This window comes from Ictidomys tridecemlineatus, chromosome X (assembly GCF_052094955.1).
Source record: "Ictidomys tridecemlineatus isolate mIctTri1 chromosome X, mIctTri1.hap1, whole genome shotgun sequence".
In the NCBI taxonomy this organism is placed as follows: Eukaryota; Metazoa; Chordata; class Mammalia; order Rodentia; family Sciuridae; genus Ictidomys; species Ictidomys tridecemlineatus.
This window is the reverse complement of record NC_135493.1, coordinates 26,995,309-27,009,319: the sequence shown is the minus strand read 5'-3', so window position 1 is coordinate 27,009,319 and position 14,011 is coordinate 26,995,309. Positions and strand designations below refer to the sequence as shown.

Genomic DNA, 14,011 nt, shown 5'->3' with positions numbered 1-14,011 from the left:
AAACAATTTGCAGGAGGAAAGGTTTATTTTGGCTCACCATTTCAGAGGTTTCAGTCCATGGTTGGCTAGTTAGCTCTGTTGCTTTGGGACCTGTGTGGAGGTGGAACATTATGGTAGGAAGTGCACAATAGAGCAAAGCTGCTCACCTCATGGTGGTCAGGGAGCAGAGAGAGAAAAGAGATGGGGGTTCCAACATCCTCTTCATAGGCACACCCTATGACCTAACTTCAACCCAGTAGGCTTCAACTCCTAAATGTTCCACCACCTTTCAATAGCTCCACAGTGTGGCAACTAAGCCTTTAATACAAGGGCCTTTGGGGAACACTTCAAATCCAAACTATAGCAGTTACTTTACATTATTTGCACATAGTGTATATTTACCGTACACTAGGAAAAGAAGCATATCCAGCTATTGCAAGGACTATTGGGGCCAGGATCTGAGTTGACATTGTTACTTACAGACATAAAGCATCATCATGTCTATCTGTTAGAGTAAAGTCAACAGATGTTAAGTGTTATATGGAGTCCTGCCTAATGCCTTATTTGTAATAGATCTATTGGGTCTGCTGACTAACCTGATGGTCACTTTCCTCGTCTCTGAGTGTATAGTTGAGAGAGACATGCTGAGCAGTGAAAGTAATCTTTATACAAGATCCTTGGTCATAATAGAGGAAAAGTAGGAGAAGTTTGTGAAACAACCCCACCCCAAAGTAACTAAACAAAATGATAAATCAAAAACAATATCACATCCCAAGAATGACGGTGGAAGTTACTGCCATTTACAAAGATTAAAATTCTGTGACATTAAAAAATGGATCTGCCTAGATGGATCCTGGAAAATGACTATGGACCACTTCAAATTCAACAAGGAATACCTGGTTTCAGGTACATGATATGCAGGTATTGATTTAGTAAGTACTTTCCTATCCCAATCAGGAAAGATCCAAAACAGTGAGCATTCATATGAAAGAGGCAACACATTCATTTACAGTTTTGCCTCAGGGCTAGGTTAATTCTCATACCCTCTGTTATAATAAGATATGGTCCATCTGGACATCTTTTAGAGTACCATTTTGGTTTTTTACATCACCATGCTGATCCAGCAGAACGAACAAGAAAAGACCAGCATGCTTGAGGCCTTGGTAAGACACTGCTCCACAGAGTGGTGTCATGCAGGGGCTCTGACCCAGGAAACAGATTTGGGGTTTGGCAGGTAGAAGAAGATTGCAAGGCCTGATGGGAATATTGGTCATCCTTTATTCAGAAGTGGCCAAAGCCATTAGCCAGCCCCCTACCCCCAACCATTTTCATAGGCCCTTTTTTTATATATCACAGAAAAGAAGGCATACTGCAACAAGTTAGATGAGGGGAGAGGGGCATGCTCACAAATTAATGTTTACCACCTTGAGCCTATACATTGAATCAGTGTTTCTGGCGTTGATTAACCATAACATAGTTCCCAGCCCTGGCTACATATTAAAAATATAACATGTCCTGACAAAAGGCTTGGCAAGGGAGCCTAACTAGAGCCATTTGGGGGCCTGCCCCAACAGGTGGGAAATCAAACCTTTAATGATTCAGGAACCTGATACTTCAGTATAGGTATTAGAGTCAATTCTCAGGGGCATACAGGGATATCCTCACCCAATAAAAAGACAAAACTGCTGAATTTTGTAAAATCTACTACAGAGCAGTAAATGCAATGCCTGATAGGTCTCCTTAGGTTAGAGAAGCAAAACATTCTACACATAGAAATAGTTCTCTGGCCCTTATAGTTGTTGAAACTAGAGGTTACCTACCAGTTTTGAGTGGAACCCAGAGCAGGAAAAGGCTTTGCAGCATATCTAAGCCAGGTGCAAAAGCCCAGTTACTTGGTCCATATAACTGGAAGACTTTATATCATTAGAGAAACAATGTGGAGTCTATGGGAGAGATGTGGTGGAATCATAATGACGCCCTTGGAGTTCTAGAGAAAGAACATACCAAAGAATATGTATGCCTTCTAAAAATAAAAAAAGCCCTTGACAAGATATTAGGCCCTGATACAGATAGAATGATTGACTATGGAACAGGACCCTACATCTAGAAATGCCCACCATAAACTGGATCCTGCTAGACCCATCAAGTCTTAACATTGACTAAGCCTAGCAAAAATTATGATAAATATGGAAATGGTACATCTGGGACCTCACATAAGTTGAACCAGCAGAGACAGGCAAATCCCATTAGAAGGTAACTGTGATTTCCATGTCACCCACTATAGTTGCACAGTGCCTCTCTTTCATCTCACATTGATCACCGTACTGGAGGGGCCCCATGTGATCAGCTGAAGGAGAAAGGAAATGCCTGAGTCAGGTTTGTGCATGGGTTAGTTTGGTATATGGTTGTAAGCTAAAAAATGAAAGTGACTGCATTACAGTGTCACTCTGGGATAACATTTGAGACAAAGGAGAGAAAAATGATCAGAAATACAGGAAGTGCTGAGGCCATCTACTCTGTATGTGTGGAGATACAGCCCAAGATTAGAATATATAGACTATAGACCATGGTAAATGGCCAAGTCAGAGACCTGGAAGGAGAAAGATTGGAAAAATAGAGAAAACAGGTTCTGGTATATAAGCATATAGATTGATATGGGCATAGGCATGAATTGTGAAGATCTTTGCACCAAATATTATTGTTCATCAAAGAGGATCTACTATGAAAGAGATACTAAACATTAAGTAGACTAATGGTTAGCTTATTGATGCTACTAGCTTTCTTCATCATCTAGAAAATGAATTCACAAAATACGTAGCATGGTAGCAGGGACTGAAGCAAGGCATGGGCTCAGGGTATGTGCTCTCTCCTTCATTTAGAGTAGTCTAGCCACTGCTGCTTCTAAACATCTAAATTGCCAGTAACAGAAACCAATGCTGAGGCCTAATATAGCACCATTCCACAAGGAGAACAATCAGCCACTCAATAGACCTGATAACAAGTTTACTACAATGGGCCACATCTATCCTGAAAGAACCAGCAGGTCATCCTCATAGGGATAGCACCTATACTATGTTTTGGTTTCCCTTTCCTACTTGTAGAACCTCATCCAAACCATTATCTGGGGGCTTATGGAATGCTTGATCCACAATTCTGGAATTCTACACAGTATGGTATCAGCAAGGGGACCCATATTACAGAAAAGGAGGTGTGGGAATAGGCCTAAAACCATAGCATACATGGCTCATATCACACATCATCTATCATACTATCCAGAAGTAACTGGCCTCACAGAGGCACCATCTCAGAGGCAATGCTCAGAAATAATTAGTTAAATCAGAAATCTCTGTGTGGTGCTGTGTCCTCTAAAGGAAAATACATTGTTCAAAGGAGTAGAAGCACAAATGGTCTCACTAACCACCACTCCCAGTGATCCAGTGAAGGCTTTTGTGTTCCCAACCCCTGAAATGCTAAGCTTTATAGAGTTAGCAATTCTGATCCCCCAAAGTAGTATGCTCTCATCAGAGGACACAAGAACCCCCTTGAACACCAAACTATTACTGCCAGTTGGACACTTTTGGGTCCTTTTGTGCATTGACCATTGGGCACTTTGGGATCCTTGTGTCCATAACTAAGAAGAGGACTCACCATCCTACAAGGCATAATTGACCCTACTTCACAAGAGGAAAGAGAAATAATATTTCAAATGAGAGCAGATAGGAATATGTATGGAACTCAGATGACCCAGCTGGGCCATCCCCCAGTACTTCTCTAACCCATTGAGACTGTGAATGAACATGTGCATCAACACCAGTCTGAAAAGTGTATGGCTACAAAAGAGTTTGATCTTTCAGGAATGAGTTTGGGTCAAAACAAAATAAGTCACCAAAACCTGCCAAGATTATAGATAAGGGTGATGACAATTTAGAATGGATAGGAGTAGAGGGAAGCAATACCAGTTGTAGCCTACCACCAGACAAGGTGGGTTTGGTGGGCTGGTACTTCATCTTAGTATCCCCCTACCTTTTCCTTCTTTCTTTCTTTTTTTCTTTTTCTTTTTTTTTTCTCTTTTTGGTACCAAGGATTTAACCCAGGGGCTCTTAACCACTGAGACACATCCCCAACCCTTTTTATTTTTTATTTAGATACAGGGTGTAAATTGCTTAAGGTCTTGTTAAATTGCTGAGGCTGGCTTTGTACTTGCAATACTCCTGCCTCAGCCTCCAAAGCCACAGGGATTACAGGCATGGGCCACCATTCCTAGCCACTCCCCTTTTCTGAAAAGGCAAGATCCAGCATGGTGGCACATGCCTGTGATCCCAGTGACTCAGGAGGCTGAAGCAGGAGGATTACAAGTTTGAGGCCAGCCTCAGCAACCTAGCAAGAACCTAAGCTACTTAGCAAGACTTTGTCTCAAAATATAAAATAAATGATAGTGATAGAGTGCCCATGGATTCAATCTCCAGTAATAAATAAATAAATAAATAAATAAATAAATAAATAAATAAATAAATAAAATGGCTAAGAGCCCTCATATGACTTTCTTTCTGAACATGTACACAGAAAAGGGACAGATTAACATGGGGGGAGGGGACTATGGTAGACCTACAGATGTGTAACTCAGATCTGCATTCCAGAAGGACTTATTTCCCAGATGCAAAGAGTAATTATTTGACAGCCACCAGTTGTTAGCACCTTCAATTTTGGCATCAGCTCTTCAACCAAGGTCATGCTTTCTACGAGCAGCCCCTGGCCAATGACTGAAAAAAAAATAGTCATACAAAGGTGCAGCTATTTCTACCCAATGGAAATCTTCTCCAGAATTCCCCCATCAAACTGGCAGAAGTTTCTCAGGTTTGCATCAAATCGCATGGTCCGCCCCATCCTCCCACCCAATCTTGCCTTCCTTCTCTGTTATGGGTGTTATTCTTCTATAAATCTCAGTATCTTTTTCCCACACAGTTCATCTTTTCTTTAATAGTCCCTGTTAGGTGCAGGACAGGCTGAACTAAATTTTCTGCAGGACATGCTAAACAAATGTTAGCTGCAGGATGACCCAGCCACTCAAACCTCCTCTGTCTGGTTCTTTATCAATTGTTTGTGTCAAGTCCAAATGCTCAACCCCCTGCTCAAGGCTGAACACTTAACCCGCTTTGTGCCAACAAGGCAGTTTGCAAACCCAGAGATTTAGGCAGCACAGCAGAAGGGCTATAAAAACCTTCCCCTGGGCTCACTCTCTGTCTTTTTCTCCTCTTTTGCACTGCTGCAATAAAGATCTCTTGGTCACTCTGAGTGTTGTGGTCACTTTACTTTCAGTCCCCTTTAAAGTAAAATTATTCATCTTTAGGAATTCTGGCCCCTGCTCCAGACATTGGGGATAGTATGTGCCAGTAAGTGACCTTATAATAGCAGAGGGTTGACAGTTCATTAAGATCTCAATGTGTCCTTTGGTTTCTCACTGCTCTCTGCTGTGCAGAGACTGGTCCATGTTGCTTCTGAGATTCATGGTCCCTAAGGTACAATGCTCCCACTTCTGGGCATTCTGCTGGCATATGAGACAGGAGCTTACAACTGGAATCAATTGTGGACCATTGTGCCTTCAGTGTGCTCATGACCTGACCCATTTTCCAGCTGACTCAGTCTCACTGAACTCTTAAATGTGGTATGGAACTCCCTTCCTGGAAGACTGCCTGTAACCCTCTTCTGGTCTTACCCCAGGTACAGGTTACTGTGTCCCTGCCATAGTGACTCACTCTTGTAACTTCAACAGCCATAGTCTCTGCTAACTTGAAAGTATGGGAGGATGGCAGAGTCTTTGACTTCATACTGCAAATAAACCAAGGGCAGCTCTGAAGCCCTAAATTCTGGTCTTCTCTCTGCAAAACCTTTCTTGACCACCAAATTTATTTTGTATCACGTATAGTTACCTCCTTCCAGAGCCATAAACTAGGAAAAGGGCAGAGGTTTCTTAACTCTAGAACTTTGGCCCAACAATGGGAGATTGTTCAATCCCTGACCACATTTTGTCTCTACCTTGGCCTCTCTACTCTTCTTCCTTCAGACCAGAAGTATCAGAAGTAGACTTTATAATCCCTTTACTTATTCTTGCCTGACCAAAAGGGCCCTTAAGTTAAACTTCATGATTAGCATAGCCCAGGACTTCTTTATAAGATAAAAAAGAGGATAAAGGAATTTAGAAAACCCCTTTCCCTCTCAAGAAAGTTTGGATTTTAGTCCTGTTTTCTTGCTTTGAATCTGAAAATTCTATTTTGAAAACCAAAAATGGAATACTGCTTTTTTTCTCTTTTGATTCTTACTATACAAGTCCTTATTCTACCCTCCTCTCACTGTCCCTGAGCAGACAGGTGCTTTGAATCAACTAGACAGAAAGTCATGTATCTGAAAAAGCAAAAGAGGAAAGTACATTAATATATCCTGAGAAGATGTTGAACATTCTTTCATATATTTGTTGATTGATTATATATCTTCTTCTGAGAAATATCTGTTCAATTCCTTGGCCCATTTATTGATTGGTTTTTTTTGGGGGGGGGGGTTGGGTTTTTTTTTTTGGTGTTAAGGTTTTTGAGTGCTTTCTATATCCTAGACATTAGTGCTCTATCTGATGTGCTTTGCTCTCATTTTGTAGGCTCTCTATTCACCTCACTGATTGTTTCTTTTGCTAAGAAGAAGCCTTTTAGTTTGAATCCATCCCATTCATTGATTCTCTGTTTATATCCAAAGGACTTAAAAAACAGCATACTATAGGGACACAGCCACATCAATGTTTATAGCAGCACAATTCACAATAGCTAAACTGTGGAGCTAAACTAGATGCCCTTCAGTAGATGAATGGATAGGGAAACTGTGGTATATATATACAATGGAACATTACTCAGCATTAAAAGATAATAAAATCATGGCATTTGCAGGTAAATGGATGGATCTGGAGAATACAATGCTAAGTGAAGTCAGCCAATCCCCAAAAAACAAAGGCCAAATATTTTCTTTGATATGAGGATGCTGGATCATAAAGCTGATGGGAGCTGGCATGGGAAGAATGGAGGAACTTTAGATATGGCAAAGGGGAGGGAGGGGAGGGAGGGGAGGGAGGGGACATGGGGGTAGGAATGATGGTGGAATGAATTAGACATCATTATCCTAATACATGTATGAAGACACAAATGGTGTAAAAATATTTTATATACAACCAGTGACTTGAAAAATTTTGCACTATATGTGTAATGTGAAATGAATTGCATTCTAATATGTGTAACAAATTAGAATAAATAAATAATTTACCCAAAAAAGTCTTGAGAAAAACAAAAGAATGTCTATTACTTAATTTACCTTCATCTAAATTTTCCAGGTTTCAGAGCCCTGCTTCTCTTAATGTCCTATAAGAAATATTTTTAATTATATGATAAATCAACATGCCTTGATGTGAGATGAAAATGACATACTTAATCATCACAACAAGCCTATGATGTAGATATTCTTGCAAATAAAGAAACTGAGGCATGAAGATGTTAAGACACTTGCTGACCACAACTTGTAAGTAGCAGTATACTTTAATTGGGCCATCCTGCAGATGCAATACTACAAACCAAGGTGATGTACGCCTAACACTAACATTTCAAGTCTGCTGATGGGCTAATTTCCAGAGGCAACAGAGCCAACACTATTCCATTTAACCTTTTGGAACATTCCTTCTGAAGAAACTAACATTCCAGGATCTTCTAAGACCTTGATTGGAAGCTCTAAACTTGACCAATATTTTAATGAAAATCAAAGCCCCTCTGAAATGGCTCAAGCAATGAGTGCCAAAACACAGGCTTTCCCTTGTTCTCAACCCCTGTGTCCAACCCCACCCTCATTAGGGATTATGCCTTAATGCTGATCACTTCATTTGTGGAAATACAAAACCCAAAACTATCTGAGAGACAGATTGAAAGTGTTAGTATGGCTTTTCCCTCTTCTGTTTTGTCTTGAGGGATTTACTTTATAGGCATAAATATGAAAAATACATATCACATATGATGATTTACAATTATTAAAATTAAATAAGAGAAAATCTTTGGCATTCACATTCATTTTCTTATTCAGAAGAGACATCCCATTCTACTGATTGCAATATAAATAAGTTTGGAATAATGATTTTGATATTCCATTAAACTAATGGATTCAATCTCATAAGTCATTTTTATGGATAAAATTTAAAATACTGTATTAATTCCAAACAGAATACATTTGCAGTTTGTTCCAGGAAAACAGATTACTACATGTAATGCCAACACTCATTACTTCCTGGTGTTATTTACCTGATCCCAATTTCCTAGCTAATACCACCGTGTGTGTAATGAATAATGCACTGTGTGAAATGTAAACCATGCAAAAACACATTCTATATATAGTATAGTTCTTCGTACATACATCACCTAATAAGATAATTTGTATTTCTTCCCTGCCTCCCACCTCCTTCCCATTATTTTTAATCTAATATACACCTGGAAGAAATATTTCAGAGGCAGAGGGAAAGAAGTCCAAAATGAGCAATTTTTTCATTTATTTATTACAGAGATATAAATGAATATACAAGTAATCACCATCCAGATCAACAGACAGAAAGTTTTCAGCACCTGAGAAAGCTTCCCTTGTATCCCCAGGAGGTATCCACTGTTCTGATTTGTATCACCATAAAGTAAGTAACTGTTTAAAAATGCAAATCTGGTGTTTAGAAATCCCCTAAAGTGAAAATTGAAGTTATTTGTCACTATGGAAAAAAAAAAAACTCAGTCAAAAGTCCAGCACTATTTCGGGGATTGTTTTCATGTTCTTCTTCTCCTTTTTTTCTAAGCTAACCAGGCTGGTCTCAAACTTGCAACCCTCCTGCCTCAGCCTCCTGCCTCAGTAGCTGGGATGACAGGCATGCACCTCCCCTCCAGGTTCAAAACTCTTAATAGTAATGCTTAACAATAATAACTTTCAGTTTTTCAGGAGGTTAATTGGGTATTTTAAAATTCTCCAAACCTCCAATCTTGCTTCTTCCTTTAGAGTTTTTGGGCTGGGGATATGGCTCAAGCAGTAGCGCGCTCGCCTAGCATGCGTGTGGGCCGGGTTCAATCCTCAGCACCACATACAAAGATGTTGTGTCCTTTAGAGCTTTCAAAGCAGTTCTTTTTTCTTTTTTATTCTTGCCCTCCCTCATCCCTCATTCTGCCTCCTTCCTTTCCACTTCTCACACCAAGTAGCACATTAGAGCCTGCTTGCAGGGGCTCTTAAGAGCTCATGGCACATATCTCTTCCTAACTCCACATTCAGCAATATTCAATTGGCATTTTAGATTTGGCTATGGTGGAAGTCTATACACTTGGAAATTGACAAATGCTACAAATCAAGGTCCCACAGGCCCATGTGTTGATTGCTAAACATTTACTGGCACACCACTGACCATTATGCCACACACAAATATATTCAAGTCATGTCAAATTGCTTCAAAGAGTTTTGGGATTTAAAATGCTACCCAGTCAGACAAAACAAAATTAACCATAGAAAACCTGATAGGAACAAGTTTCAATTCAGCCAGTGTTTTCCAGTTCACAACCAGCCTACCATTGCTCATGGTTTGGTTCTGCAACAATTGGCACTTTGTGAATGGGCTCTACAAAATTGAAATGCATGGAGAACTTTTGAGATAAACTGCTACTAACATTGTCTGAATTTTTTTCCCTTAGAGATACAATAGCATATTTCAGAAATAGTTGAAAAGTTACTATGTGGAACAGGATTCTAGTAACTCAAGTCTGTACTACAATCTCCATGTGTTTTACATGGCTTTATACACATGACACTTTGTATATGAACCTGAAAGTAAGTCCACTTAGGTCAATAATGTCTTCTTTCTATAAATTCTTTGCAGTGCCTAGCATAGTGTTAAGTTTCAAACAAATGCCAGGTAACAGTGTATTAATTTCACCTTTTACTCCCTTATTTCCTTCTCCATTCCATACCCCTAGTCAGTTACCCCACACTTTCTTGGAGCTATTCTCTACCATCTCCCTAATCCACTCAGTGACACAAAATCAACCTTACCACAAAAATTTAAAAATTAAGTTATACTCCATGTATGTATAATATGTCAAAATATACTCTACCATCAAGTATATTTTAAAAGAAAACATTAAAAATTAAGTTGTATGTTATAAGTATAGTACATTTCGGGAATAGAGTAAATTCACTTGACAAACATTTGGGGACAAACATGAAGGGCATTGTTAGAATTTTTTAGTTACTCACAAAGATAATATAGACACAAACCTTGATTTAAAAGAGATTCCAGGCAAACAGAGTATATTAGATACATATGTAAGAAACTCTTATGTAAATAGGAAAGTGACCCAGAAAAAAATGCTGTGGAACTTTAAGGAGGAAGAGAGTATTAGGATAGTTTGGGGGCAGGCTGAGTTGGAAGCAGAGGTGGAGGGGCGCATAACAAGCAAGAAAGTACAAGAATATATACCAGGAATAGCATTTGGCCTACAGTGTAAGATGTGGGAAGAGGAATGGTTTAAAATAAAGTTGGAATGCATGGGTCAGATTATAAAAGGTTATCAATATTTTGATAAGGAGTTCAAGTTTCACCTTCATCTTTGTATTACTCAAAGTGTGCCAGATTTTGCTACAATAAAATCTTCAAAATAAGTGACTTAAAACAAGAAGATTGATTTCTTGGTCATGCTACATTTCCATTGTGAGTAGTCTGAGGGGCTCTCACCCGTGGATCCAGGTCTACAAAGAAGTCACCATCTGGAGCCAGAGAGACAGAGAATGGAGCAAATCATACACTGGCCCTTAAAACTTCTGCCCCAAAATATTTTGCATCACTTCTGTCCACATCTTATTTGCCATAGTAAGTCACATGACCACACCTAACTTCAGGGATTGAGAAAATGTTATCCTACCATGCATCTAGAACAGTGGACAACCAGATAGAGTTAATAGAAAGCATTAATGACTACCAGAACTCTTAAAAGTCAATGTATAGGCTCATGAATAGATTTTAGAAAGACCACTTTAGCAACAAGTTTTGGATGAATTGGAAGGAGACTCACCTGAAGGCAGGACACCTGGTCAGGAAGAGATGATAATGGGCTGTTCTAGAGCAAGATAGGAGAATTAGAGAAAAGGAAACTGATACATGAGATATTCAATGAGATAAAATCAACATCAACAGGACTAAGCCAAGGAGTTGTGGAAGTGTGAGTGAAGGCTGCTGTTAGACTTACTGGTGGGCAGAGATTGTGGTGGTGGCCAGGGCTGTTGGAATAGGACTGGTGATAGAGAAAAATAGACAGACTTGATTAAGCAGGGCTAGCAAGTGTGGTTGGTTGTTGTTGATTATTGGTGATGAGCTGTGGATGGTGGATGGTGGGTATAGGTAATGAAATTAAATACAACTGAAGTGTAGCAGATAAGGTCAGGAGTAGGGCAAATTTAAGCTGATAGAAAGGTAAGAAGAGTCAAATAGAAAATGCCTTGATTACTGTGGCATGAGTTTTCAACTTTATCATAAAAACAATAGGAACCACTTAATTATTTTAAACATATCTTCCCAATGTCCCTTCAAGCACATGGGCAGGTATAAACTGAGAAAATCATGAGGCAGAGTAAAGTCAAGGGTAGCTGACTTTGTTAGTCAACTTTTCCTCAATGTCACCAAAACACCTGAAAACAACAATTTACTGGAGGCAAAATTTATTTTGGCTCACGGTTTCAAAGGTCTCCGTCCATGGTCAGTCAACTCCACTGCTCTGGGCCCCAGGACAGGCCTTGCATCATGGCAGAGGTCATGGTAGAGGAAAGCTGCTCACTTCATGGTAAGCAGGAAGCAGACACAGTGAAGGAGCCAGGATGACAAGATATAACTCTAAAGGGCACACCCCTGATGACCCACCTTCTCTACCATGCCCCACCTGCCTATGGTTAATACTCATACAGTGGTCCTTTCAAATTATTAATCCATCAAATTAATTAATCCACTGATAAGGTTATAGTTCTTATGATCTAATCATTTCATCTCTGAACATTCTGCATTAACACAGGAGCTTTGGAGGTGGGGGCTCTTATCCAAACCATAACACTGACCAAACAATATATTTGACTGAACACAAAAGCAGAGAGATGGGTTGTCAAATGCAGACTGTGTTGTAATAATTCATGTCTATCTGACATTTGACTACTGGCTAGACAAAGGTAAATTGGAACAGTCCCTGTTTTATTTTATTTTTCCATTTTTTAATTTCATTTTTATTTTTCCAATTTATTTCCTGCCACTCAGTGACATTATTCCACTGTTGAGCATGACCACAGGAACCAAGTTTAGAGAAGGCGCTGCCAGCTAGAAACTGCCTTTATGGGTTGAATTTAAAAATCTGGACTTAGTAGAAAAACTTAGTTCAGAGAAATGGGGGATCATTTTGGTGACTGTTGTGAAGATGTCTGAGAATTTAGCCCAGATTTGACAGAATGGGCTGAAATACTGCAGAGTGGAGGTCTCAGATCCAAGCTGCCTTTATGAAGGAATTCAAATGCAACTATCATTTCCAAGATTTACATTAATGCAAGCTTCATTGCACTTTAAAGTTCAGACATTTGAGCAACAAAATGCAGGGAAAAGAACATAGAAATGAAGTGAAAGTGGGTCACAAGGATATTCATATTTAATAGAGTTCAACAACCAAGTTGTAGACAAGTGGCAACTCACATTTTATAGGCATTGAAGCAAAATGAAATATGTTAGAAAATGTTCACATGCTACATTAACACTTTTAGAATATTTTATAAGACAAAAGTTTTAAACTTTTGAACTAAAATATTTGAAAATAAATCAAAATATTCTATATGTAACAATATCATAGAAGAGAGAATAGAGAAGAAAACATTCTAGTTAGTAAAGAGCTATTTAACGCAGGCAAAGTAGATCCATTTAAAGTGATCATTATATATATATGTATGTATATTCAGAAACATACTACCATCTTGGGGGTCCTTCCTATATAACAGATATCATATTATGCAACTTACACATATTACCTCAATCCTTTCAATTTCCTTTGAGAAGTTGTTCATGGGTGCTTAGGTCTACATCTAACTTTCTTTTTTTTTAAGAGCTGGAGTTTTATTGTGATATTTGATTTTAGTTAGTAATGTTCAATAATTGGATTAGGATAATAGAGAGTGAGTTCTAAAAACAGCATATTAAAATAAATCATCTTTCTAAATTTATCAGTTTTTTTATTAGTTGCTCAAAACATTACAATGATCTTGACCTATCATACATTTGATTCAAATGGGGTACATCTAACTTTCTATCATCTTCCCTGTACTGCTAGGTTTGGGTCAAAACTCTCTTGCCAGCTAAGTTCTGGCTAGCTTTTTACCACTGGAAGTTCCTTGTACAAGATAATAAAGTAGGAGAGAACAGGGAAGCCATTGTGTGCTTGACTTCTGCAGTGGAAGAACCAAGTAACTGCAGGTGATTCTGGTCTCCAGAAATATCTATTTGATCTAGGAGTCCCAGCAACATTGTCTGTGCATGCTCTTAGAATTTAGGCATATCTAATTTTCTTTATCTTTGCTACCCCAGGCTTGGAGAGCTGTGCCTTGTAATAGTTAACAATATCCAGGTAATACCAATGTCTGCCTTTTGCACCTCCAGCCATTCCAAACTTTTGTAATCAATTTCCTGAGATTAAATTCACCTCTGTTTGAAACACCTAGAGGGATTTTGGGTTTTTCTTCCATGGATACTGTGTTATGACATTTAATCTTTTTCAACAACCCTTTAAGGTAGGTACTATTATCATCACAATTTCAAACATAATCCCATTATCACTTGGTCTAACCAGTGTTTTAGATACAAATGAATTCACATTAGCATCCATCACCCATATTTCATCTTTTCTTCCCTTTCTTCCCTCTTCCTCCACACTCCAGAATGTCCACTACCACTTTGAAAAACTCCCCTCTCCCCAGT

The 14,011-nt window shown here is 38.9% G+C and overlaps 1 long non-coding RNA gene across 1 annotated transcript; it reads right to left on the bottom strand.

Annotated features, from left to right (window-relative positions):
• Nucleotides 1-8,530: 8,530 nt before the first annotated feature.
• LOC144371611 (uncharacterized) lies at nucleotides 8,531-12,764 on the bottom strand. Its single transcript, XR_013431577.1, has 2 exons — nucleotides 11,088-12,764; nucleotides 8,531-10,782 (listed from the first exon to the last, which is right to left on the bottom strand). It is a non-coding gene; the product is annotated as an uncharacterized LOC144371611 (long non-coding RNA).
• Nucleotides 12,765-14,011: the final 1,247 nt, after the last annotated feature.